The sequence below is a fragment of the Giraffa tippelskirchi genome, chromosome 12 (genome assembly GCF_054371585.1).
Source record: "Giraffa tippelskirchi isolate mGirTip1 chromosome 12, T2T-mGirTip1v1.2.pri, whole genome shotgun sequence".
Lineage (NCBI taxonomy): Eukaryota > Metazoa > Chordata > Mammalia > Artiodactyla > Giraffidae > Giraffa > Giraffa tippelskirchi.
In genome coordinates, this window is record NC_137286.1 from 119,968,806 (window position 1) to 119,995,595 (window position 26,790).

The window sequence follows — 26,790 nt, forward strand, 5'->3', positions numbered from 1 at the left end:
GTCACAAAGAGTTGGACTCGACTGAAGTGACTTAGCATGCACACCAGGCAAAGGGGTGTTGCAGATGTGATGGAATTAAAGGTCCTCAGATGAGAAGAGCACTCTGGATTATCCAGGTGGAACCAGTAGAATCACAAGAGTGCTTATAAAGGGGAGGCAAGAGGCTCAGAGTAAGAGGAGGCATTGTGTCTGTGGAAGCAGGGTCGGAGGAGAGATAATGGCAGAAGCAGAAAAGAGAAAAAAAGAAATTTGAAGATGCTTTGCTGCTGGCTTTGGTGGTGGAAGGAGGGCTGTGAGCCAGGAAATGTATATGACCTCTGAAGGCTGGAAAAGCAGAGGAAACTAATCCTTCTCTGGAGCCTCCAGGAGGAGTGTAGCGCTGCTGACACCTTGGTTTTTATGGCTTCTGACCTCCGAAAATGTAAGATAAATTTGGTCTGTTTTAACCCAGTAAGTCTGTGACAGCAACAAAAGGAAACCAATAAAATATCCATTGGCTCAGAAGCTCAGTCATGTCTGACTCTTTGCAACCCCATGGACTGTAGCCCACCAGTCTCCTCTGTCCATGGGATTCTCCAGGAAAGAATACTTGAGCGGGTTGCCAATGCTCGAGGCGGACTGTCTTGGATACTATAGGGTTCTTGCTCAGACTGATGCCCCTTCGGAACCGAGTCTCTTATTTCCCAGCGGTCAGAAGTGTTGACTGCTGACAACTCACAGCTGAGCCCTCTCTGAGCCTTGGGCTCAGAAGTCAGTGGAAGGTTGCTCTCTGGACCGTGGTTATGTCCCCTCCCTGAGGTGCAGTTTGCATCGAGTGACTTAAATTCCCCTTTATTATAATAATGGCTAAGTGAGAGGACAGAGTTTAATGTAAAGCCAAAGAAGCTGTATTCTCTGAACCCCAGATGTTAGCAGTTTTAGCCAAACACTTGCTTTAAAACTGGCAGGGCAGTCCTCATTACACTGTAGGGAAGAGTTGGCATGCTCCCTGAAGACACGTAACTCCCAGTTGGATGAAAGGAGGACGAGGACAGGGCGAGGCTATAAACACCTATGCATTTCTGCTTCCTGACTCTATAGTGAGATAGGCAGTGCCCCTCCCCCACTCATCCATCTTCTGTCATGGCTGCTCCGCCTGGTGATGGATGTAGCTGGGCACCAGGAACAAAGGAGATTAGTTAGGCAGTTAATGTTGTAGTTTAGCATGACCCACTGAGCGTCTCAACTAAGGCAGTCATCATGGAGGGGAGAGGGCCACTTAAGAGGTAAGACACACAGGAAAAAGTGATCTCATATGAAGGGTGAGGGAAATGGAGGATCCTCATGTCATTCCCAGTCTCTGGGTGGACCTTGGTGTCATTTGTTGAAATAGAATCCAGGGAACAAAGGCTGTTTCAGGATGGGAGGTGAAGAGTGCTGTTTATCTTCTCTCTTTCTTGCTTTGAAAATAATTTGGGAGTATGTTTTTAGAGAATGTAATCACTCCCCTTACACACATCCCTTTGCCATTAGTTTTTGGCTCACTCCAAACCCACTCCGGGCTTCCCTTGTGGCTCACCTGGTAAAGAATCCATCTGCAATGTGGGAGACCTGGGTTCAATCCCTGGGTTGGGAAGATCCCCTGGAGAAGAGAAAGGCTACCCACTCCAGTATTCTGGCCTGGAGAATTCCATGGACTGTATATAGTCCATGGGGTCGCAAAGAATTGGACACGACTGAGCAACTTTCACTTCACAAACCCACTCCAGGATTCTTGCCTGGGAAATCCCATGGACAGAGGAGCCTGGTGGGCTACAATCCATAGGGTCACAAAGAGTCAGACATGACCTAGCCACTAAATAACAACAAAACCTATTCTCTACACAGCCGCCATCTTTAAAAATTATATCATATGCAATAAAATATTATCCAGCAATAAATAGGAATATATGCTACCACAGGAATGAACCTTAAAAATATCATGTTAAGAAGCCAGACAAGAAAGGCCACATATTGTGTGGTTCCATTTATATGTAACATCCAGAATATGCAAATCCATTGAAATAGAAAGTAGATTGGTGGTTGCCAGTGGCTGGAGAAGTCAGGGATGGAGAGAGACTGCTTATGGGTATGGAATTCTTTTGGTGGAAGGGGGTGATGAAATGGCTCTAGAATCAGTATGGATGTTTGCACAACTTTGAATATTCCAAAGCCTCTTGCACTGTGTACTTGAAAATGTTGGATTTTATGGACTGTAATTATGTTTCAATAAAACTTATCTTAAAAGCCTGCTGAAAGTGCAACAGTGATCTTGTATTGGTGTAATGAGAGCTAGTTGCCACAACAGACAAACCTGGGGAACTGCTTGTTCTCTTTATCCCACAGAGCCATTCTCCTCCCTTCACCAAACTGTTTTGTGCCCCTGGAGTCTAGCTCCCGTGCACTGCATCAGCTGGGCTCCCTGGAGGCTGCATTCGGATTGGGTTTGGCCAATGGAGATGCCTTCTCGGGAGACTGCAGCACAGGAGAAGAGGTAGTTCAGAATATTTTTTCCCAGCTTTCCTTCTTCTTCTGACAGCAGTTGTGTTGCCTCATGAGTGGAGTTCCTGCTGGGCAGCTCCTTCTCCTTGGCACCAGTGGCCAGGGCTCTGATAACTCTTTTCCTCTCTTTGCCCCTTCAGTTCCGGGAATGAAACAGCTTCCTGCCTCCCATATCTCTTCCCTTACCCTGCCCATTCCTCTGAAAAGATTTCCTTCATTGAAGTCTCTTCATTTGAACCATCTGGGGTGCTGTGTTTTCTGACAGAATTCTGATTGGTACTCCTGAAACCTTGATGAATTAGGGCAATAAAAGCTTACTCCTCACACACTTGACACAAGGCAGACTAACTCCCTTTCATCTTGGAGCTTTGCCATCTGGACCATGTGACCTCCATCATAAAGCAGAAAAAAGAGTGAATTGGGAGATCACAAGGGTCTGTATGGTCAAAGCTATGGTTTTTCCAGCAGTCATGTATGGATGTGAGAGTTGGACCATAAAGAAGGCTGAGTGCCGAAGAATTGATGCTGTCAAATTGTGGTGCTGAAGAAGACTCTTAAAAGTCCCTTTGACTGCAAGGAGATCAAACCAGTCAATTCTAAAAGAAATCAACCCTGAATATTCAGTGGAAGGACTGATGCTGAAGCTGAAACTCCAATACTTTGGTCATCTGATTCAAAGAGCTGACTCATTGGAAAAGACCCTGATGCTGGGAAAGATTGAGGGCAGGAGGAGAGGAGGGCAACAGAGGATGAGATGGTTGGATGGTATCGCCAACCCAATGGACATAAATTTGAGCAAACTCTGGGAGATAGTGATGGACGGGGAAGCCTGTAGTGCTACAGTCCATAGGGTCACAAAGAGTCAGACATGACTTAGCAATTGAACAACAGCAAGGGATGCCATTAAGGGCCAGCCCTGGAGGTGGTTTACACCCCTTTCACCCACATTCAGTGCTGAGGACAAGTCACAGGGCCATAAGCTAGCTGCAAGGGAAGCTGGGAGAGTAGTATGGTGAATGTAAGATATTTTCTCTAGCTAGTATTACAAAATTGCCTTTAGGTTTAAGTGGACTGTTTAACAGGGCATAAAAAATACAAAAGCATCTGGCCCCAGCCGACCTTACTCTCTTTATGGCTGCTAGGGCCCCCTGCTGTGCCTTTGCTCAAGCTGTCTCCTCTGCTTGAGTTTCTATTCTCCCTCTTCTCTACCTGGCATAACTTCAAAACTTGGCTTAATAATTAACTCCTCCAGGAAACTTACCCTGACCCTTCCTAAGGCTGATTTAACTACCGGATCTCTGTACTACTACAGAGCCAGGAAAGAATCTCCATCATAATGTTTACGATTTTGTGTTATTTCATTCATTTCTTGCCAGTTAAACTGTGAGTCTCTTAAAGGCATGGATTATATTTCATTTCTACCTTTTCCAGTATCTATCATGTAGTCACTATACAAATCATTATTTTAGTTAGTTGTTCTTAGCAGAGTCAGTACCTAGAGAGCATTTCAAAAATTTGTAGAAATGTTTATGGTTGTGATAATAACCACAAAACACTACTTACATTTAGGGCAGCAGCTAGAGATAATAAACATCCTGCATTATATAGGACAGTCCCTCATAATAAAGAACTATTCTCTTTCCTTCAACGCTTTCAAACATCCCAGTTGATTTTCAAATAGATGAAATATCTATTTATAGCAACCTGACCCTGGAACCTAATTCAGTTTTACATATAAATGCTGTTTTAGTTATCTACTGCTGTACTGTAAACAACGCAGAACTTAGAGGCTTAAGACAATAGAAATGTATTATTTCCTAAGATCCTATGGGATGACTGACTCAACTGGACCATTCTGCTCCAGGTGACCTTGACTGTTGCTGCAGTCAAGTGGGCTCACCTGGGCTTGAAAATCCAAGATGGCTCACTCCCAGTGCCAGAACTGGGTTGATCCAAAACTTCACTCAGGTTTTCCATCCATCTTAAGGAAAAGCCCAAATGAAGCAAATCCAACGCTTGAGTAAGAGTTGATCTGGAGCTGTCAAGTGGAGCACCTCAGACCTCCTTCATGTGGCGCCTTCACATAGCTTGGGCTCTCACAGTAGCTGGGTTCCAAAAGGTGGCAAGTGGAAGCTGCCAGGGCTCTTCAGGCTAGGGCTTAGAAGTCCCAGAACAGCACTTGGGCTGCTTTCTATTGGTAAGGTCCAGTCCAAACTTAATATGAGGACAAAGAAATTCCACCTCTTGTGAGAAGCAGCTTGCCCATACAGGGAGGAGAACATTGAGGGTCATCCATCTTCGGAGAATAGCTACCTCAGACACTAAGTGATCTTTGTCTAGTTTTAAGAATTTTCCAGATATATTGCAAATGTGTAAATCAAGAGAAATTTGAACTCTTTTGAAATTTTATTCACTGTATTTAAATTATCATAAAATACATCCACATCAGTCTGTCTTTGTAGTTGTCATATTCATGGTAAGTCAACATTTAGATTCACGTATCTGATTACTTCTTTATATCTTCTAGTGAAATCTTACCAAAGTGTTTATAAATATGTAGTGTGTATAATATATATATATATTATACACACACTGCTGCTGCTGCTGCTAAGTTGCTTCAGTCATGTCCGACTCTGTGCGACCCCATAGATGGCAGCCCACTAGGCTCCCCCATCCCTGGGATTCTCCAGGCAAGAACACTGGAGTGGGTTGCCATTCCTTCTCCAATGCATGAAAGTGAAAATTGAAAGTGAAGTTGCTCAGTTGTGTCCGACCCCTTAGCGACCCCATGGACTGCAGCCCACCAGGCTCCTCTGTCCATGAGATTGGCCAGGCAAGAGTACTGGAGTGGGTTGCCATTGCCTTCTCCGATACACAAACTACATATATGTAAATATAAGGAAATGTATTTTAGTTTAAGCATGTTTATATATTCTAGTATATTAAAATAATTATAAAGTATTTAGAAAATAACATATAAACATTTATGTGTGCATTTTACTTATTACATATATATAAAACACCAAAATATTGATAGGATATATAAATATAAATTTTCATTTTAGTTTTCTTTTATATAAGGTCATTTGTTTTATACATATGAAGGTAAGTTTTTTATTACTTATTTAATACCAGGAGAGTAAAGCAGTTGTTACACAATATTTACTATTATATGAGGAAGAGGTGTGGTAATTGAATTGAAAAATATCACTGGTTTGTGTAAACTGAACTGACACTCTGGCATTTCCTTTTGGTATCCATATTTATCTTCTCCTTGATGTTGATTTTCTACTTTGATTTAAATTTTGTTAGCTCAAAATATGTATTCTAGACTCATACCAACTCAAATCTCTGAGCAGTAACATGGGAAATATACATAAATGAATGACTAAATAGCAAATTCTGTGGTTTTTTTTCAATTATTAAAACATATGATTCTTATATATAACATTTATCTTTAAAAATGACTTTACTCCAACAGAAATAATTCTGTTATTTTCTAGTTTGAACCAGGTTAGTAAGAATGTCTAGATATGTGTTTTAGTAAAACTCTTGTATTTTATTGATGTAACTTACAATGAGAAAATTTTAAATTTATCTACTATATTATTTGGGGGATAAAACTGAAATTTTACCTAACTATTTTAAATTTGACATTGCAAAGTGCTTCACCTCATATTATGCTCTCAAGAAAAAAATTATTAGACTTTTTAGTGAAGTCAGTCTATGCACAAATGTATTTATCCCTTCTCCAGGCAAGAATACTGGAGTGGGTAGTCATTCCCTTCTTCATGGGATCTTCCCAACCCAGGGTTTGAACCCGGGCTCCTCCATTGCAGATGGATTCTTTACCATCTGAGCCACCCAGAGAAGACCTCATTTATCCCTTAGCTTTCCTTAAAATACTGTATTTAGGATATATTCACCATCTGAAACTGAATTCCGTAGAGCTTTGAGTACTGATCATTTGTTCCTGTGACCTCTTCCTGCTCTTACAAGTGTAATTCCTTACTCTGCAGGGTTTGTTTTCTAATATTTTTACTTTTATCCCAAAATACATAAGTGGGTCTTTGATTATCAGCATTTCCCATAAAATGATTTTTAAAGCAAGTAGACAAATATAAAGACCAAATAAATTCACTTTAGTTTTTTGCTGTGGGATCTGAAAGATGCCGCTCTCCTGATCTGGTTGGCTGAGGCTACCCTCCTGGCTGTTGGACAGACGAAACCTCTGGTTCTGGTAGACAGATACCACCGTCCTGGTCTCAGAGGCAGGTCATACTCTCCCAGTCTGGTAGATGCTACTCTCCTGGACCAGTTGGCAGATTATCCCCTGCCCGTCTGGTCGACACATGCTATTTCTTGTTAAATAGACAGATGCTGTTTTCTTGGTCTAGTTGGCAGATGTTGTGCTTCTGGTCTAGTAAGATAGAAGAGAAGCAAGGTCTCAAAACAGTCCTATATATCATCACTCAGCCTCTGCTCAGGAAATGGTGAGTGATTCTCTGTTCACTACCACCGTGTAAGGGGTGAATGGCCCTCGAGAAGTATATCACAGAAAGGATATAAGAGACATAATTACTTAACCACTGTTACTACAATAGGTTCAGGTAAACATTAATATTTTCCTTATTTAACTGTTTTAAAGAGGGATGAGAGAAATCTAGTTTCACATCAGGCTTTATCAACATGATTTATAAAACTAAAGACTCATGTGGGAACCCCATGAATACTAGACCACAGAGAGAAAATCCCCGCTCTAGGCCAACCGCTGTGTCTACTTCAGTTTTAATTTGGGGAACTAGGTCAGCCTCCATTCTAACATGGCAAGAGAAAAATGAATCTGACTTGTAAGTGCAAACCGTGACTGATTTAACAGTTGATTTTTTAAAAACTGGCAACATACAGTATTAAAAGGTATTACAGATAATTTTTTCAAGTACTTATTTTCATGTCATCCTGTTTTCTTCCAACACAAATCATAGTCTTTCTTCAGTGGGTAAAAACTTAACTTTACTTAATCTTTGCCCCAAAGAAAGTATAGCAAGAATATTACATAATAGTAAATTTTAGAAGTCAGCCCACCACTACTATTTATAATACGGGTGCATGGTCAATTTGAGTTAATGTCATTCACTTACATTCTTTTACTTACTCTTTTTTAAAATTTTTAATTGAAGGATAATTGCTTTACAGAATTTTGTATTTTTCTGGCATACATCAATAAGAATCAGCCATAGGTACCCTTGTGGCTCAGATGGTAAAGCATCTGCCTACAATGTGGGAGACCCGGGTTCTATCCCTGGGTCAGGAAGATCCTCTGGAGAAGGAAATGGCAATCCACTCCAGTACTCTTGCCTGGAAAATCCCATGGACGGAGGAGCCCGGTAGGCTACAATCCATGGGGTCGCAAAGAGTTGGACACGACTGAGCAACTTCACTTCACTTCACTTCATAGGTACATACATGTCCCCTCCCTCCCGAACCTCCCTCCCATCTTTCTCCCCATCACACCCTTCAGCCTGTCACAGAGCCCCTGTTTGAATTCCCCAAGTCATACAGCAAATTCCCGTTGGCTATCTATTTTACATATGGTATTGTCAATGTCCATGTTACTCTCTTCATACATCTCCCCTTCTCCCTCCTCTCCTCCCCCCATGTCCATAGGTCTGTTCTCTATGTCTCTTTCTCCATTGCTGCCCTGAAAATAAATTCATCAGTGCCATCTCTTTAGATTCCATACATATGTGTCAGTATACAGTATTTACATTTCTCTTTCTGACTTACTTCACTCTGTGTAATAGGCTCTAGGTTTGTTCACCTCATTAGAACTGACTCAAATGCATTCCTTTTTATGGCTGTGTAATATTCCCTTGTACTTATGTACCACAGCTTCTTTATCTATTCATCTGTCAATGGACATATACATTGCTTCCGTGTTCTGTAAATACTGCTGCAGTGAACATTGGGGTACATGTGTCTTTTTCAATTTTGGTTTCCTCAGGGTATATGCTAGGAGTGGGATTGCAGGGTCATATGGTGGTTTTACAACTTACTCTTATTTCAGAGGAATACAAGGCTCTAAAAATGAACACTGGCCTGTCCTAAGGACTTTTACAAGACTCAGGAGAAAGTTAATTCTGTTGAGAAACAGAAGCATTGCCTCCATTTGTGTGTGTGTGTGTGTGTGTGTGTGCGCGCCCAGTATCTTGGCCCATGAATTCATTTTCTAGACACTGGCATGGAACCGAGCACAGGCTCTAAATTTTTTTCTTTACTACATCAAAGCATAAAATAGTACAAAGGAAAGACCAACTTCCTGTCCTGCCCAAGAAAAATGCATACCCCAATGAAAAGTGTACCATAAGACACAATTAAAAATAATAAACACATTAGTTAGTAGTCGGAATATTACAATTGCAGTATTCAAAATAAGCAAGATTATTTTCTGAGTTTTTCACTTATCAGAGTTACTGCTTATTCAGAGTTGCACAAATCTGATAACTGTTGAGTAAACTATTGTAAACTCTGTAAATCTCACTGCTATGATCCCATACTTTTTATACTCAGTGATAAGACAAAAGCTGTTGTAGAATACCACAGTAATGGTTTGTCTTATATGAAATGAATATACCACATGAGATCATAGTGTAAGCCTATTAATACATTTTAAAAGCCAGAATACTTCTGGGGCCACTGTACTGTTTATTTGACTACTTTAATATGGCTAATGTTCATAAGGAAAACAGCCCTAGTTCCTAAAGGGAAATAATGGGATTGGAAAGGTAAAATGTGAGAGAAGGGGGCATAAAGGTAACTAGATGTTTAGCAGAATTTTGCAGAGTCAATGAGAACATTCCATTCTTGTTCTTCTTACTCCATTCTACACATTTGAGTAAGAATGTGTAGAATCATAGCTATGGCATCCTATCCTTTGTGAGTGTGATAAATTATATGTCAAAAATAACCTCAATAAGCTGATTCATTGTTACTGTTCCCTTCCCAAGAGAGTGAAGTTGGAAGTCTGGGACATTTAAACTCTTATAACCAGCTCTGGTGAAATGCATATTTACTTACAAATCTTCATGTATACATATATCAGGCATGCATGCAATGCATGCATACATAAATATATACCATAGGAAGAATGAAAATAATTGATTAAAATAAAACTTAAGTTGATAATTGACTTTATTTATTGCATGTCTCAAGATTTTCTAAATTGTGCTTTCTAGCTAGCCTATTTTTAAATTTTTTTAACTTTAATTGGAGGCTAAATACTCTACAATATTGTGGTGATTCTAGCTATCCTATCTTTTTAATTCCACTTTTGTAGCACATGCGTAAATATTAATATCTATTTTATTAAAAATAATTTCCAAAATATAAATAATAAAGTACCATAATACCATGGTACCAAGCACCATGCATAATAAAGTGCTGTCTTCCAGTTGAGTAAACTGAGTCCAGAAAGGTTAAAAATTGTGCCCAAGATCACACAATTAAAATGTGTCAGAATGCATCATATTTTTAAAATGGCATTTTTAGTATAGAGTCTGTAAACCATGTAAGCATACAGTCTTTTTAACTGAACTTTAGTGAATTCTTTTTAAACAGCTTGGGCACAGTACTTAATCTCTCTTTATCCCTCAGTGTCCTCCCAGAAATTTGTGTGACTGTGAAATGTTATCAGATCTCTGCTGCCACCAGCCTGCATTATTTCCTAGGAGATACTGATTGACCATACAGCTCAACCAAGCATCCACACACAGAGCAATATGGTCCATCTGTAACAGAATGGGGACTTTTCCAGTTGCCTGAGAATGAGGCTCAAAATTGCTCAGGGGCCACAGAGGGGCTCTGAAATAACCAATGCCCACCACCCTTTCTCAGTCCACCTAAGTCTGAGTCAAGATATTGAAAGGCAGCAGGGGATTGTCAGCTTGGTGGAGGTGGTGGGGAGGACAGGGACCCAGAGAGTCTCTTCCCCAAATGGGGAATAACTGGCCAGAAGAAGAGACTGCCATTCATTTCCCAGTAGACATCTGTCTCGGAAGAAATTCTTCCCGTTCCTCATGAGCCTCTTACACATCTGCTTGTCTCACAATTGAAGCGTGAACTACATTTTGTTCTGGGCTACATTTTCAAGAATGTTTGCCTAGCAAATAGTCTTAGAAGTTAGGGATAGTGTTTCCCTCGAGAGCAAAGGGCAAGAATGCTTCCTGTCTAATATAATGAAGACATCTCTTTCTGGAGCAAAGGTGAGGCTCTACAACTGTCTGTCTTAAGAGTTTAGTTCCTTAAGCTTGAGGTTCCTCTCCTGAAATACAACCTACTTCATATGCAGGTGTCATCTGGCCCTCTTCAAAACTCCCTGGAAGAACTGGGGCTTGGGGAGATAGCACAAAATTAATGATACTCTTGCTGTGAATAATAAGCTATTGATCTTCTTTGGTGCAAGAGTTTTGTGTTTTCTACCAGAATCCATGAAACTGGAAGGCAAAGATGTTGGCTTGCAAGTAAGGTAAAGTCTCACAGTTCTTAACAATCTGCTTAGGCAGTGGATGTGTGTTGCTCTTCCCTTGTGCTTATTTGAGCATAGGAAAAGGGCGTCAGAGAAAAATAGCAAGACAGAAGAAGGAAATTTAATAGACCAGCTTTGGCATAATCATCATTGAATGGAGTATACAAATTATCTACTACCATAATAATGTCATACAACAAACAACAATGAAATTTCATTGGTGACAACAACAAATATTTATTTCACTCAAAAGTCTAGAAGATTAGCTGATTTGGGCTGAGTTCACTCATTTTCTGGGGGTTGATGGTTCTTGAATAAACTAAGATGGCTTCAGCTAGGATCAGTTCAGTTCAGTCACTCAGTCGTGTCTGACTCTTTGCGACCCCATGGAGTGCTGCATGCCAGGCCTCCCTGTCCATCGCTAACTCCCAGAGTTTACTCAAACTCATGTCCACTGAGTCGGTGATGCTATCCAACCATTTCATCCTTTGTCGTCCCTTTCTCCTCCCACCATCAATCGTTCCCAGCATCAGGGTCTTTAAAAATGAGTCAGTTCTTCACATCAGGTGGCCAAAGTATTGGAGTTCAGCTTCAGCGTCAGTCCTTCCAATGAATATTCAGAACTGATTTCCTTTAGGATTGACTGGTTGGATCTCCTTGCAGTCCAAGGGACTCTCAAGAGTCTTCTCCAACACCACAGTTTAAAAGCATCAATTCTTCGGCGCTCAGCTTTCTTTATAGTCCAACTCTCACATCCATACATGACTACTGGAAAAACCATAGCTTTGATTAGATGGACCTTTGTTGGCAAAGTAATATCTCTGCTTTTTAATATACTGTCTAGGTTGGTTGTAACTTTCCTTCCAAGGAGCAAGTGTCTTTTAATTTCATGGCTGCAGTCACCATCTGCAGTGATTTTGGAGCCCCCCCCCAAAAAAGTCTGTCACTGTTTTCATTGTTACCCCATCTATTTGCCATGAACTGATGGGACCAGATGCCATGATCTTAGTTTTTTGAATGTTAGTGTTTTGAATCAGCTAGGATAGCTTTGGCATTTCTGATCCTAGGATTAGTTGGTTGACGCAAACATGGAGTTCTCATGGTGAAGGCCACAAGCAAGAACATGGAAAGCCCATTGTATCAATACTTTTCAAGTTCCTCCTTGTGCCATGTTTGCTAATTACCTATTGACCAAAGAACAACCCAGAAACAACATGTATTAAAGAAAATAATTTTGAGACAAGAAATCCCAAGGTAAGTACAGATTCAAGGAATAAAAAGTAGACTATGTCTCAGTGAAAGAATCTGCATATTACTCTTAAAGGGCAAGGAAATAAGGAGGGTAAAGAACTGGAACTCGTAGAAACAAGTGGATCAACGAAGAAATTAAAGGGGAAATTTTAACGTTTTTTGAGACAAACAAAAACGGGAGTACAACATATCAGAACTTATGAGAGGCAGCAAAGGTAGTTCTAACAGGGAAATTTATAGCAGTAAACACTCCAGTGAAAGTGAAAGTGAAAGTCCCTCAGTCGTGTTCGACTCTTTGCAACCCAATGGACTTCTCCAGGCCAAAATACTGGAGTGGGTAGCCTTTACCTTCTGCAGCAGATCTTCCCAACCCAGGAATCAAACCAGGGTCTCCTGCATTGCAGGTGGATTCTTTACCAACTGAGCTATGAGGGAAGCCAGCAAGAAAGATTCCCAAATAAACAACCTAACTCTACACCTTAAGGAACTAGAAAAAGAAGAAAAGACTAAGCCCAAAGTTAGCAGAATAAAGAAAATAATAAAGGTTAGAGCAGAAATAAAGAACAGAAAAATGATAAAAAGTTTAAGCAAACTAAAAGTTGGTTCTTTGAAAAGATAAAATTGACAAACCCTTAGCTAGACTAACCAAAGAAAGACGCAAGAGCACCTGGGTTCAGTCCATGGTTGAGGAACTGAGATCCTGCAAGTCGTATGGTGCAGTCAAAAGAAAAATAAAAATGAAAACTCACCCATAATCATACAACGTGGAAATAGTACCTGTTAGTATTTTGGTATAGTTTAATTTAGTATTTCTTCTCTATGTGAGCATATGACGTGGATGAAACTGGAGCCTATTATACAGAGTGAAGTAAGCCAGAAAGAAAACACCAATACAGTGTACTAATGCATATATATGGAATTTAGAAAGATGGTAACGATAACCGTACATGCGAAATAGCAAGAGACACAGATGTATAGAACAGTCTTTTGGACTCTGTGGGAGAAGGCAAGGGTGGGATGATTTGAGAGAATAGCATTGAAACATGTATATTATCATATATGAAACAGATCGCCAGTCTAGGTTCGATGCATGAGACAGTGTGCTCAGGGCTGGTGCACTGGGATGACCCAGAGGGATGGGATGGGGAGGGGGATAGGAGGGGGGTTCAGGATGGGAAACACTTATACACCCATGGCTGATTCATGTCAATGTATGACAAAACTACTAGAATATTGTAAAGTAATTAGCCTCCAATTAAAATAAATAAATTTTAAAAAATGCTCAAGAAAAATGAAATAAATAATAAATTGGATAAAAGATATCTTAAGATTATACTGTGTATATCCAGCATTGTATAATACTTTTTTACTCAAAATTATGTTATAGTAATTTTTGTATAATAATTGAAAAATTCATTTTAATGACTATATACTAAGCAACATATGAAAGTACCATGAATTATTCAACAATACCCCTTCTGTTATTCATTTGTTTCTGTTCTTTCACCCTTATAAATAATGTTGAGTTGTACATCATTCTTTACAAAAATTTGAAATTATCGCCTTTTTCTTCTGTTGGACTAGATTCCTAGAAGAAGACATACCAGATGAACAGATTTTCTTTTTAAAACTTGTACATACTGTACATCACTTTCAAAAGAAAGATGATGTCAGTTTTAACTCCAATAGCAATTGTATTAGACCTCTGTCTTGGTACTCTTGCTAGTATTAAAATAGTTACCAAGGTGATAGGCAAAATGAACGTATGATTGTTTTTATTTGTTATTTTTTTGCTTACTAGAGTGCTAGTTTTAAAAATGTGTGTGTATATATATCCATATACATTTAAAATGTATGTGTGCATATGTGTATATATATAATGTATATGTATATATACAATTTTTTTGTTCTTTTTCTAACCACCAGTAGCAATTTATAAAAGTTTATTCTGTTAAGTTCTAGTTTTCAGATTTGATTAAACAGTAATCAAATTGTCTAATCTTAACACTTGTTAACATTTCAGAAATCCCGTGTCTTATAAAGGTAGATTTAGGAACACTTGTTTAGGCTATCGAAGTAGTTTAGACTAGCAAATAAAAAGCATTATGTTGGAACCAGAGAAACCCAAGTCAAATTTATTTTTATTATTTACTAGTTTTGTGATCAGGATCCATACTTACCTTCTCTGAGCCTCAGTTAACTTAGTTATAAAATAGGAAGGATAATTCTAGTCTTTTGAGGTTATTATGAGAATTAAAGATACAGGAGAAAATGCAGCACTTAATAGGTGTACAACATGCTATCATCCTCTAAGATCAGACCATGAGAGAGCATCTACATATACAGTGGAAACCTGATTAATGGGAAAGTGTAATTACTTTGTACTTTAACAGTTTCACCCCATAACATATTGGCTTTTCTGTTTGTTTTTTTTTTTTAATGGTGGCTCTTATATTTCCTGTCATTAGAGGTAAAATTTCAAGTTAATATATAAAAACCCTTGCTCTACTATAAACCACTTCCTTTTCTTATTTCCTCTTTAACAGAACTGTAAAGTTTGACTCAAGTCTTTCTCTATGTCTCTTTTCTTTTGTTTCTTGTTTTGTTAAGTGCTTCTTGATCTTAATCACTTATTGTTCTGCTGGGTTCATTCTATTTAGTAACAGTTTTTTTCTTCATCCTTGAGTAGTGCTAGCTACTTTATCAAACTCAAGGACTATCAGTCTTCTGATTGATACTTGCTCTCCCTTCAACTAATCCTCAGGACAGAGAACTAAGTTTCATTTCTGTGTTACAAGCTCATTTCACGATAGCAATGAATTAAACTGAATGAAGTTCAAGCAGATTCTTCAAGGTGATGCCTGTTATAAAATATATTTTGTATTTCATATTAAAAATCTATTTGATCTAGAGAAGTGGGATGGGGGAAGGGAGGGAAGCTCAAGAGGAAGGTGATATATGTATAATTATGGCTGATTTGCATTGTCGTATGGCAGAAACTGGGGGCTTCCCCAGTGGCTCAGCAGTAAAAATCTGCCTGCAGTGCAGGAGTCGCAGGAGACACAGGTTCAATCCCTAGGTCTGGAAGATCGCCTCGAAGAGGACATGGCAATCCACTCCAGTATCTTTGTCTGGAGAACCCTATGGACAGGTCTTCCCTGGTGGATCAGTGATAAAGAATCTATCTGCTAATGCAGGAGACATGGGTTCAATCCCTGGTCTGTGAAGATCCCACATGACTTACAGCAACTAAGCCTGTGTGCCACAATTATTGAGCTGTGCTCTAGAGCCAGGAGCCGCAACTACCAAAGCCTGTGTGCCACAATTATTGAGCTGTGCTCTAGAGCCAGGAGCCGCAACTACCAAAGCCTGTGTGCCCTAGAGCCCACGCTCCACAACAAGAGAAGCCACTGCAACGGGAAGCCTGAGCACCGAAACTAGAGTAGCCCCAGCTCGCCACAACTAGAACAAAGTCTGCACAGCAACGAAGACCCAGCACAGCCAAAAATAAATAAATAAAAGTTACATAGAAATTAAAAAAAAAAAGAATTCCATGGACAGAGGACCCTAGCGGGCTGCAGTCCATAGGGCTGCAAAGAGTCAGACATGACTGAAGTGACTTAGCACACCCCCACAGCAGAAACCAACAAATATTGTAAAGCAATTTTCCCCCAACTAAAAATAAGTTTAAAAAATTAATTTTGTATAGAAAAAAGTATTATATCCAAAACAGTGCTGGGTTTTAGAACTGATCCCAACTGAAATAAGAGTATATCCTCAAAAATATTAAAAATTGCATTAAGACTTTCTCCTTCTGATAGTAAGTTGGTTTAATATCCCTGAAAATATTTTCCTTGACAGAATTTTAAACTTCTGGACAGTATACATCTTGGAGGTATAACTGGCTTTGCAAATGGTAGGAGAATTCTCTAAGAATAAACCACTAAAAAACAAAAGCAGAACTGCAAATCTGGGACTAGAGCTTTTACACGTTATACTTGAATATTCCATGATGAATCTTAAAAAATATCAAGATAGTTGGAGAGGAGTTTGGAGGATAGTCTGAAGAAGAGCATATATGTAGATTTATTGATGTTGCTAGTGTTTTAGATTTTAGATGGCATATTTATGGTTATTTATTATATTATGTTTTATAACTTACATCTTTACCACATGAATTACTTTGTTTAATTTATTTTTCAATGAAAAGTTTTAATTTGCCTGACAACTTGTAATTTTAAAATGTCAGATATACAGAAAAGTTGAAAGGATAATGCAAAAAATCATTCATATACCCTCAGTAAATTTAAGAATTTTAACAAGCTATCAAATTTTAAAATATATGCGTATATACATGTATAAATTTGTTTTCTTGCTGAAATATTCAAAAGTCATTTGCAGATATATGAAACTTCCCTCCTTAATATATTTCATCATACAACTTCTAAGTATTAGAATATTCTACATAATCCTGATGCCATTATTGTATTCAAGAAAATTTTTAATAATTTCAATTATTTGATATCCACTCCATATTAAAAGTCTTCCAATTGTTTCCAAATACCTTTTATAGATATGTATATTTGAATATATTAAATTTGACATGTTGAACTTGATCTTTGTCTCTTTTAAACCAGAATAATTTTGACCCATTTTTTTCCCATGACATTGACTTTTTGAAGAGTCTAGGCCAGTTGTCCTATATAGTTTATTCTATATCCTGATTGTTTCTCATGAGGCTATTTAACCTATTCCACAATTCTCTTTATTTTATGTAGAATAAAATTTAGATCTGGATTTCATTAAAGTCAAATTAACCCTATTTGTAAAGAATGCTTCATTGACAATACAGATAACGTTGTGACTTCACATCTAACCTAAAGACATATAATGTCAGGTTGTCCCACCACTAGTGTGGGACATTAAGTTCAGATTGTAACTGCCAGATCTCTGTTATAAAGGCCCATCTTACCCTTTGGAATTAATAAGTAATCTAAAAGATGATTCTTGGGCACTGTGGGGTTATCCTATTCTCCCAGAGCCTTCTACTCAGTGGTTTAGTAGTCATTTTCTAGAATTTCAGGAGTTTGATTTTCTAATACTCTCATACTAACAGGAACTTTTTCAGTACTGCTTTTTTTTTTTTTTTTTTAAGAATTTCATCAGGGTGCCACATCTTTAAATGGATTAACTATAAGATAATTATCATTTGCTAGAGCCATTCTATAGTTAAACTGACTTTGATAGATTATTCTTTAATGTTATGGACTGAATTGCATCACCCCAAAATTCATATATTGAAGCCCTAACTCCCAAATGTGGTGATATTTGGACATAAAGCCTTTGGAGATAATTAGGTTTAGATGAGGTCATAAAGGTGGGGACCTCAGTTTGAGTTTAGTGCTCTTCTAAGAAGAGAAACAAGGGAGCTGTCTCTCTCTTTCCCCATCATGTCAAGGACTCAGAGGGTAGATAGTCATCTGAGAGCCAGGGAGAGGACTTTCACCAGACACTGACCATACTGGCATCCTAGTCTCAGATGTCCAGCCTCCAGGATTGTAAGAAAATAAATTTCTGCTGTTTAAAACACCCAGTAGCTGATATTTTGCTATGGCAGCTTGAGAAAACTAATACATAGTTTCTAAGTATTGTAGAACCTTTTTTTCCACCCTAACTCCTACCAAACTTCTCACTTAATGCTGGACATTTGTTAAGAAATATGACTCTCTGCTCTAAATTACATAAGCTGAAAAGCATTGAGTAGCATATTTATCGCTGTTTCTGTGTACTCATTACAGTGCAGACAAAGGTGATCCTAGCAAAAGATTTTCATGGTTGCCTTCCCCACAGACTAGGGAAGCCAACTTTTCACTATTATAAACAGTGAATATTGCTCAATTTAGATCTTTCTCCTTAAGGTAAATTCTCTACCCCCTCCCCATTCCCAACCTTTATTGGGATATAACTGACATATAACATTGTGTAAGTTTAAGGTATTCAACTAGTTTATTTGATACACTTACGCATTGCAAAGCAATTATAACCATAGCACTAGTTAACACTTTCAACATATCACATAATTACCTTTTTTTTTTTATGGTGAGAACATTTAAAATCTAGTCTCTTAGCAATTTTCCAGTATGTAATGCAGTATTAGTAACCACGATCACTATGTTGTACCTTAGATTCCCAGAACTTAGTCATCTTTAACTGGAATGTTGTACTCTTTGACCAACATCTCTCCTTTACCCCACCCCCCAGCCCCTGATGACTAGACTCAGTTTCTATGAGTTTGGCTTTTATAGATTCCACATATAAGTGAGATCATGTAGTATTTGTCTTTCTCTATCTGCCTTATTTCACTTAGCATACCTTAAAGGTCCATCCATGTTATCACAAACAGCAACATGTCCTTCTTTCCCAGGACTGAATAATATTCCATTGTATGTTTATATTACTTTCTCTTTGTCCCTTCATCCATTGATGGATACATAGATTGTTCCCATATCTTACGTATTATGAATAATACTGTAATGAACATGGAATGCAGATGTCTCTTTGAAATCCTGTTTTCATTTCTTTTGGAGATATACCCCAAAGTAGGATCCTATGCTGGATCATACGGTAGTCCCATTTTTAATTTGAGGAACCTCTATACTGTTTTCTGTAGCAGCTACACCATTAGGATAAATTCTTTAAAGTAGAAAAACTTGGTAAAAATTATAAACCTTCTTAAGATTTATGATCTGAATTGCTGGCTAGCTTTCCATGAAGACTGTACCAAATTCAATTTACACAAGCTGTGTTTGTGGGTGTTCACTTAAATATCACACTTCTCAATGCTGATTGTTATAATTAAAACTCATTGCTGAATATTATAGGAAAATGTTTGATTTGTATTTCTTTGATTATATTTTTTCATTTTAATTAAACCCAATTTTTATAAATTGTTTTGGTCATGCCAGTTTCAGCACTTTCTTGATGAATATTGAATGACCATAAATCAGGTTACATTTTACTTCAAATTATTTTTTACAGTTTGACTTTTAAAGAAGGCTGTTTTATTAGAGATATCATGGTCCTACTAGCGTTAGTGGGACACTGGGAAATGTGAAAACAGTGTTTCTTAGCACCTTATTTCCAGAAAGCTTATTTCTAGCACATATATATGAGAATCAGGCAGGCTAAGTGGTTTAAAACTCAATGCCATTTATAAGTGGTATTTGACTTTAATAAATATTTCAGAAATAAATATGAATGTACTGAACAAGTGACCACAACATAGCACTGAACATGAAGCAACTTTTAAAACACTTTTTTCATTGTTACTTGATAATTCTATGGAAAATTTTTTATGGTATTTTTTTTTTATATGGGCATGCTTTCAACTACCAGAGTATATATATGGACATGCTGTATAAATTTTAAAATTATAAATACTCTAGGCCTTTTGTCTTGAAATTGAAATTTTTGAAATGGAAAGATTCTTCCTAAAGCACATTTTCTTCCTTAAGCACATTTTCTTCCTCTTGCAAATTTTCCTAACTTAAACCTTATACGCTTAATCAAGGATGAGAAAACCGGTAATGTTCAACCCAGTTTACCAAATTCTGTTGAATGATATTGCTAAATAGCATAGCCAAATGGTAACTTCCTTTTATTTTCTAGAGTGAGTGCATCTTATGGCTATTCAACCAATGGCTCAGCCCCACTTTGAGGAGCAAACACAGTTTATGGGCTGAGGCATCTGAATCTCAGTTCCTGTCACCAGTGATATATCTGATATGTTGACCTTACAGTGATACACTCTGCAGAAATAAAGGATTTCGTTCTTGTATTTATCAGTTATACTTTGCTTTATTTTGCGGTTATTTTTATATTTGGCTAAATCTGCTCACCCTCCTTTCAATATTGTAACTCTCAGAGGGTAGAGATGTCTTACTGCATCACCCCATCCCTGCAATGAATCTTCGTGTGAATTTTGGTTTTAAGAAATTGAGGAATCCTGTTTTTAGTTTCTGTGAAAATTATTTGAAAATAGTATCAAAAGTGTCAACTCTACCCTATTTTTAAAAAAACTATAATCCTGTGACAATATATATCCACATTTCACAATCCTTTGTTGTTGTTGTTCAGTTGCTAAGTCGTGTCCTACTCTTTGCGACCCCATGGACTGCAGCACGCCAGGCTTCTCTGTCCTTTATTATCTCCCGAAATTTGCTCAAATTCATGTCCATTGAGTCGATGATGACATCCAGCCATCTCGTCCTCTGTCATCCTTAGAGTCCTTCTAATGTCTAGTTCAAATTCTTCCTATTGTATTTTTCATCTATCACACAGGACTGAGCATAATTGTTTTCTTTTATATAGGGACTCTATTCATACTCAGAAACTAGTGTCAGCCTCTCTTAAACCTTCTAAACTTCAGGTTATATAAATTCAACTTTTTTACTCAAATTCCTTACTACTGAACTTTGAATTTTATCTGTCCTTTGTAGCGGACTTTCTTGAAATTGCAGTAAAAAACTTTACCAAAATTCTGACTAATACATAGTTGTTTGCACTGTGTTGCACATAGTTGTTTACACTATGTTGCACGCAGTGAAAGTCACTCAGTTGTATCTGACTCTTTGCGACCCCATGGGCTATACAGTCCATGGAATTCTCCAGGCCAGAATACTGGAGTGGGTAGCCTTTCCTTTCTCCAGGGGATCTTCTCAACCCAGGGATTGAACCCAGGTCTTCTGCATTGAGGGCAGGTTCTTTACCAGCTAAGCCACAAGGGAAGCCCAAGAATACTGGAGTGGGTAGCCTATCCCTTCTCCAGTGGATCTTCCCAACCCAGGAATCGAACCAGCATCTCCTGCATTGTAGGTGGATTCTTTACCAACTGAGCTATCAGGAAAGCCCTATGTTGCACATAGTTGTCTGCATAGTTAAATCATTTGTATGCTTGTGGGATCCAGAGGTCAAGGGAATCTTGAAAACTGAAGATATGAAAGAAATTTAGTAAAGAGCAGCTAACCACCCCTATCAGCTCTCTGGGAAAAAAAAAAAACCAAGTACCAGGAGTTTTGTTTAAGGAGGTGTCTTTTTTTATTATTCATCCTGTGAGCCTAATAGAGGGAATGTTTCTGCTTCCCTTATGTACAGATATTAAGTAGCTAGGTAAGAGCCAGTTCAAATTTCATGAAATGAATTTTCTGCCAGATCAGATTTGAGGGACAGAGTTAGTCAGTAGACTCTAGTTCATGTGTATGAAGACACAGAAACTGATACACCAGACTGTACATTTAGAATATGATCTTAATATTGACACTGACACAAATATTGTCATTTTCTGGGATCATAGTGTGATCACTTTCCCCCTCCATCCTCTCCCCAGTGGTGTGTGACCAAACAGCACAGAACAGCTGATTTACCTTTCTGGCCTGTGAAAGAGTGACCGTGGTTTTATAGTTCAAGCTCTATTACCTCAAAATAACTGACCGAAGAAAAGTCTGCTGTATGATCTTCCTATATTGTCTCTCTTACGTGGCAAGTCAATCAGTTAGTCAGCTCAGTCGCTCAGTCGTGCCTGACTCTTTGTGACCCCATGGATGGCAGCATGCCAGGCTTCGCTATCCATCACTAACTCCTAGAGCTTACTCAAACTCATGTCTATCATGTCTATCAACCATCTCATCCTCTGTCTGTCCCCTTCTCTTCCTGCCTTCAATCCTTCCCAGCATCAGGGTCTTTTCCAGTGAGTCAGTTCTTATCATCAGGTGGCCAAAGTATTGGAGTTTCAACTTCAGCAGCAGTCCTTCCAATGAATATTCAGGACTGATTTGCTTTAGGATTGACTGGCTGGATCTCCTTGTGGTCCAAGGGACTTTCAAGAGTCTTCTCCACCATGGCAAAAGGGAATAAAAATTTATTTTGAGTGTGTGGATTTTGTCACTTCACTTTCCTGTGCAGCAATAAAGCCTGTTTCCTCTTGGGCATGACCAGTCACCTGTAGCCAGGTTCATCCAGGGTATGTGAAGAGCTGGACTCCACAGCTTGCAGCCCCTAGTGCTGCTGGCCCAACCAGATACTCCCAGGTGCTGCCACCATTGACATCACAGTGGCCCTGGATACCGGCTGCTACCTCGGCTCCCCCATGTAGCTCTCTGCCCTGCCCCTGCCACTGCCACTGCCAAATGGATCCACCACCTCCCTGGATCTTTAGTCACTAGTTCCAGATTCAAAATCCTAAAGAGTCTGATCCTGAAAATCAGCTGAGCCTTGCTCATGTGCCAGGTTCTAACTACCACACTTCCTGAGAAAGCAAGGACTCATCCTTTTTCGCCTCTTTAATGAGAGGTTGGAAAGATGGAGGGCAGGAGGAGAAGGGGGCAACAGAGGATAAGATGGTTCGATGGCATCACCAACTCAATGGACATGAGTTTGAACAAGCTCCTGGAGATAATGAAGGACAGGGAAGCCTGGAGTGCCGCAGTCCATGGTGTCACAAAGAGTTGGACACGACTTAGCGACTAAACAACAACGAGAGGTAGACTTTGCCATCTGTGAAGATTCAAAAGGTGGGAAAGTGCCCTGAACATGAAAAAGGGGTTGGTACAAATATGCTACAACTTGGGAAATGCTAGGTATCTTCTCAGGTTGAAAAGCACAGAGAAAAAAATGGGAGAAAAACACTAGAAGTTGGACCCAGAATTAGGGAAACTGCAGAAATCAAATGAAAATATTTAGACTTCGTTAGGCAGAAAAAGTCACTGGGAATACCTGAAAAAAGGGATCAAAGTGGGTTTTAGGAATATTAATCTGCTGCAGTTAGCATAGAGGAATATTTGGAGAGAGGACATTTTGGAGACAGAGAAACAAAGGAGCAGTCCAGGGAGTTGCTGCTGCTTCTTAGTCGCTCAGTCGTATCTGACTCTTTGTGACCCCATGGACTATAGACCACCAAGCTCCTCTGTCCATGGGATTTCTCAGGCAAGAATACTGGAGTGAGTTGCCATTTCCTTCTCCAGGGGATCTTCTCTACCCGGGGATCAAACCCAGGTCTCTTGCATCTCCTCCCCTAGCAGGCAGATTCTTTACCACTAGCGCCACCTTGGAAGCCCATTCCAAGGAGTTACCTGTAATATAAAGTGATAGATGCCTGAACTTGGATATAGTCTTTAGCAGTGGAAGTGAAAGAATAGGTGAGAGGATTGCAGAGATCAAATTCTAGAGCTCCCTAAAAGACCCTTCTTCTTCCCAGTGTTCTTGATAGCATATATACCAACTTCTCATTCCGCAGTATTCTATTCTGAAGTGAACTAAGTGTTTTGCCTAGGACAGTAATCCTCAGAGTCTGGACAGCTGGGGTTCCTGTGACCCTTGTTCTGGAAACTTAAAATGCTCTTCATAGTAATAGTAAGATATTATTTGCCTTTTTCACTACGATAACATTTGCACTGATGATATACAAGCAGTAGAGGCTAAAACAACTCCTTAGCAGGAATCAAGGCAGTTGCATTGAACTGTATCAGTAGTGTATAGTCAACATTGTATTCTTCACCTGTACATTTGTAGCAAGGAAAAAAAAACAGTTATTCTAACTTAAGAATATCTTTGATGATGCAATAAAATGTATTAATTTTATTAAATCTTTATCCTTAAGTACACAACTTTTTCTTGCTCTGGTGCATAGACATTAGAGTTCCAGAAAAACATCTGCTTTATTGACTATGCTGAAGCCTTTGATTATATGGATCACAACACACTGTGGAAAATTCTTAAAGAGATGGGAATACCAGACCACCTTACCTGCCTCCTGAGAAATCTGTATGCAGGTCAAGAAGCAACAGTTGGAACTGAACATGGAACAACGGACTGGTTGCAAATTGGGAAAGGAGTACGTTAAGGCTGTATATTGTCACCCTGCTTATTTAACTTACATGCAGAGTATATCATGTGAAATGCCAGACTGGATAAAGCACAAGCTGGAATCAAGATTGCTGAGAGAAATATCATTAACCTTAGGTATGCAGATGACACCACCCTTATGGCAGAAAGCGAAGAGGAACTAAAGAGCCTCTTGATGAAAGTGAAAGAGGAGAGTGAAAAAGCTGGCTTAAAACTCAACATTCAAAAAATGAAGATTGTGGCATCGGATCCCATCACTTTATGGCAAATAGATGGGGAAACAATGGAAATAGTGACAGACTTCATTACTTTGGGCTCCAAAATCACTGAAGAGGTGACTGCAGTCATGAAATTAAAAGACACTTGCTCCTTGGAAGAAAAGCTATGACCAAGCTAGACAGCATATTAAAAAGCAGAGACATTACTTTGCCAAGAAAGGTCCATCTACTCAAAGCTATGGTTTTTCTGGTAGTCGTGTATGGATGTAAGAATTGGACCATAAAGAAAGCTGAGCACTGAAGAATTGATGCTTTTGAACTGTGGTGTTGGAGAAGACTCTTGAGAGTACCTTGGACTGCAAGGAGATACAACCAGTCCATCCTAAAGGAAATCAGTCCTGAATAGTCATTGGAAGAACTAATGCTGAAGCTGAAACTCCAATATTTTGGCCACTTGACGTGAAGGACTGACTCCTTGGAAAAGACCCTGATGCTGGGAAATATTGAAAGCAGGAGGAGAGGGGATGACAGAGGATGAGATGGTTGGATAGCATCACTGACTTGGTGGACATGAGTTTGAGCAAGCTCTGGGAGTTGGTGATGGACAAGGAAGTCTGGCGTGCTGCAGTCCATGGGGTCACAAAGAGTTGGACACAACTGAGCGACTGAACTGAACTGAACACAACTTTTAAAAAACTTTTTATTTTGTATTGGGGTATAGCCGATTAACAAACAATGTTGTGATAGTTTCAAGTGAACAGCAAAAGACTCAGTTCAGTTCATTTGATGAAATGGGAAGTACCTATTAGACATTTCTACATATCAAAATGTCTAGTTCTTCCAGGGAAAACACTGACATGATTGTTTGACTTACAAGCTAGACTAGCTCCCCCCATCCCCACTACCCTAAAGCCATCATTTTTACTTGAAAGAACAATTAACAAACTATAATTTTTTGAGCCTTAGCTGTTTGGCAGATATTTTCTTGAAAGTGAATGAAATGAGTCTGTCACTTCAGGAAAACAGTAGTGTTTTGTTCTGTTTTTTTTTTTTTTAATGTGTCAATGATAAAATTACTGTTTTGTAAAACTTGTATCTTCCCCTTGACAGCTTCCTAACACCTGAAGGTTTTCCTAATGAGATTATTGGTTAAGTTAATGAATGTGATTTTCTTTTTTTTTACTATTTGAAGTGAACTGTGTCAACATTTGGAAGATCTGTATAACTCAGTGAACCAGTAAGTGCCAAATGGCCAACGTAGGAAGTTACAAATTTCTCGGGCAAGAAATCTATTCCAAAATAGACCAATAGATTTTAATGTAACAGAGAATGAAAAATTCAATGGTATGGTTTTAAATTCCATATTGCATCTCACGTCTTAGAAATGACCACTGCCCAGTTATCAATTGAAGGATATCTGTATCATCTGTATTAAAATACTACCTATTATATACTATATTATATACATATAATATTACATATTATATAAAATACTACAAAATACTCCTTTTTCCAACCACATACCTGAGACTGAATTTTCTTCACTTACTTCAACCACAACATATCACAACAGATTATAAATGGAAGCAGACATGAGAATCCAACTATTTTCTATTTTAAGCCAGATATCAGACAGATTTGCCAAAATGCAATATAATACCGCTCTCCTTATTTTTCAGTTTTAGAAAATATGTTACTATATAAAACATTTATTGTTGCTATTTTTTCATAGAAATATTACTTTCCTAACTTTTTATTATTATTTTAAATGACATCATTAGTCATCAGAGACTACAAATCAAAACCACTTCATACCTACTAGGATAACTGTGATAATAATTTTGAAAAAGTAACAAATGTCAAAATGTAAAGAAATTGAGCCCTCCTATGTTGCTGGTAGGAATGTAAAATGATTTGAGAAACAGTTTGATAGACCTCAGAAAGTTAAACATAGAGCTACCACATGACCCAGCAGTTCATTCCTAGGTATATACCTAAGAGAATTGAAAACATACATTCACAAGGAAGCTTGTGCACAGATGTTCATAGCAAGATTGTTCATAATTTTGAAAAGTGGAAATTCCAAAAATCAAGATGTCTATTAGCTGATGAATGGATAAAAACGATGTGGTCTATCCACACAATGAAGTATTATATAGCCATAAAAGGAATGACGTACAGATTCATGCTACATTATGGATGAACCTTGAAACCATTAAGCTAAATAAAAGTAGTTAGATACACAGGGTCTCCTACTGTATGTGAAATGTCCAGAATGGGCAAATGCATAGCTACAGAAAGTAGACTAGCAGTTGCCAGAGGCTAAAAGGAAGAGGGACTAGAGAATGACTGCTCAGGAATAGTGGTGATGGTTATAAA

The 26,790-nt window shown here is 38.6% G+C and overlaps 1 protein-coding gene across 14 annotated transcripts in view; it reads left to right on the top strand.

The window, feature by feature from the left end:
• SCEL (sciellin) overlaps positions 1-26,790 on the top strand; it is a 344,029-nt gene that overhangs the window by 10,086 nt on the left and 307,153 nt on the right. Inside the window, exon 1 of one of the 14 annotated variants that reach the window (XM_081550029.1) lies at positions 2,364-2,512. The exons of 12 other annotated variants lie outside the window; for them this stretch is intronic. The gene's annotated coding sequence lies outside the window, so the exon portion shown is untranslated. Of the gene's footprint in view, positions 1-2,363; positions 2,513-22,388; positions 22,864-26,790 lie in introns of those variants that run through there. One more of the 14 variants, XM_081550037.1, reaches the window with a different exon arrangement.